Genomic DNA, 2,706 nt, shown 5'->3' on the forward strand with positions numbered 1-2,706 from the left:
CTTTAAATTACCTTGGACCTTCTTTGGTGGAATGGATTGTCCCCTTTGCCTCAGTCCTAGCTCCTGTTCATGTTGGTGGCTGACATTAGCATATGAGAGTATCACATTTCATTGTCCACACACCCCTAACTATAGTGACTAGTGCAGGAATGGACATGGGATCTACCTCAGCATGGCACTAAACCCAAGGCAATACTGCTAGAAGGGAAGGAACTTGACTCCAGAGCAGCTTATATGAGAAGTGCTGACATCGGTAGGTGTACATTTGACATCATGCTTAATGAGAACTTGAAATTCCCATCAGAGGCCTGGGAGCCTCATATGGATGTGTGTATGGGTGGGTAACTATCATTCCATGGGGAGCAGGGGATAAAGAAAGGCCAAGGAAAGAAATGTAGTACTTGGTAAAACTGACTCTTTGAAAACAGCCTCACTTGGGGCCATTAACTAGTGATTCCCAGTTAACTAGTCAACTTGCAATGTCTCTATTTCCATACACTGTTGAGGCTTTTCTCATTTTCAGTCCCACTGAGCATCTGTTTAATTATCCTAGTATTTGTTTAATAAATAGTTTGTGTTTAAACTGAGTTTGGCTCTGAACTTTGATTCTTTCCATCTAATGTTGTTTCTTGATTTCCTAGTTTTTGAGTTGTATTGGTCGAGTATTCATTTGGAATCTCTACTTTTTAATGTATAAATGCTATAAAATTTTTGAGAAGTGCTTTAATTTGTCACTTCATCTCAATGGTAAAGTCACCTCTGTGTTAGTGACATCGTGTCCTGATAGATACAGTCAGCCCTAACATCATAAGAAACTAAGGAATTCAGCCGGACATTGGTGGAGCACGCCTTTAATCCCAGCACTCAGGAAGCAGAGGCAGGCGGATCTCTCTGAGTTCAAGGCCAGCCTGGTCTCCCGAGTGAGTGCCAGGATAGGCTCCAAAGCTACACAGAGAAACCCTGTCTCGAAAAACCAAAAAGAAAAAAAAAAAAAAACTAAGGAATTCAACTTTTAGAATGGATGAAATGAAAAACACTCAGGTCCACCAATTAAATTCTCAGAATGAGCCCTGATGTTACCTGAGACCTAAGGCAGAGATTTCTCAGCTGAACTGACCTCATATTAAAGTTTCCAACAATGTTCTTTCTTTTCTTTTGTACCTATGTGTCTACCTATGGTATTGGATTCCATCCCTAGTATCAAGAAAATAAAATCAAAATAAACCACAGCCTCTAGCGGTTTTGTTTTCATTGTTTTTTGTTTGTTTGTTTGTTTGCTTGTTTTGTTTTTTTTGGAATTTTTTGGTATTTAGCCTATGGGATTCAACATATTAAGTTAGAAGTCAATAGCCCTTTAATTTTATTGTAATTAATTAATAATTGTTGAGACAACGTTTCTCTGTGTAAACCTGGCTGACCTGGAACTCTGTATCAGACTGGCCTCAAGCTCACAGAGACCTGGCTGCCTTCACCTCCCAAGTGCTGGGTTTAAAGTCATAAGCCAAAAATGCCCTACCTAATGTCCGACTGTCCTCCCTCCCTCTCTCCCTCCCTTTTCTGTAAGGGGCCGTGGGCCCAAAACTATTCGGCTTAAAGCCCACCTTTTAGGACTTTTAATGACCTGTAAGTTTGCGGCTTAAAGCCAGCTCTGTGAGCCTCCTGTAACCTGTAATTAGATACGGTTTGGCCAATCGGAACTGCTAACTGCTTCTGTTCCGAGAAAGGGTCTGGGGCTTTTCTGTTCGCTGTTCCAAGAAAGACTACTAGATGTTCCGGCTGACAAGAAGAATGTTCCAGTCCCAGCAAATACCTGATGTTCCTTCTATTATTCCCCCCAATTCTATTGTTGCAGGGCTATTTAAGCCCACTCTAAGCCCCAGTAAATCGAGACCTTGACATTGCACAGACGTACTCTTGTCCTTTCTTGCGCCGCATGGTCTCCATTTCTCTCTCGCCCTCATGACCCCTTTAGGTGACAACCCCCTCGAGACCGGCGAATAACCTGGCCTGTTGGACAGGTCACTTTTCTACCCTTCCTTCCTTCCTTCTTTCCTTCCTTCCTTCCTTCCTTCCTTCCTTCCTTCCTTCCTTCCTTCCTTCCCAAAAGAGCCAATGGCCCAAAACTTTCTGAGAAGAGACTGGTCTTGGAATGACAGATCTACCTATCTCTGCCTCCTATTTGCTAGGATAAAGATAGTTGTCAGTCTGCCCAGGCAATTTACTCCTCCTGAGGAAATATCGAGCAACATGGAAAAGGATGGTGTTCCCGGCACCATGACTTGGACAGATTTCATTCCCGCTCCCAGTGCCATGGTTCTCAATTAGTGGCTTCCAGGCCTGGATGCCTAATTCCCTGCTACACCATGAGTTCTAGGCCCACCTGGGCTACATAAAGGCCCTATTTAAAAACAAATCCCACCAAGAGGGAAGGAGAAAAAAAGAAAGAAGGAAAAGACAGAAGAAGGAAGAAAGAAAGATCTTGTTTTGTTTTGTTTTTTTCAAGACAGGGTTTCTCTGTGGATTTGGAGGCTGTGCTTGAACTCGCTCTAGGCGAGCCTCTAACTCAGAGATCCGCCTGCCTCTGCCACCCGAGTGCTGGGATTAAAGGCGTGTGCCACCAACGGCCCTGGGAAGAAAGATCTCAGTGTTTGTGCAGTTAGACTCAATTCCTTCTCTTTCCTGCCTGAAGATCTGATCCAGACACAC

Source organism: Cricetulus griseus, assembly GCF_003668045.3.
Source record: "Cricetulus griseus strain 17A/GY chromosome 1 unlocalized genomic scaffold, alternate assembly CriGri-PICRH-1.0 chr1_1, whole genome shotgun sequence".
NCBI classification, from domain to species: Eukaryota; Metazoa; Chordata; class Mammalia; order Rodentia; family Cricetidae; genus Cricetulus; species Cricetulus griseus.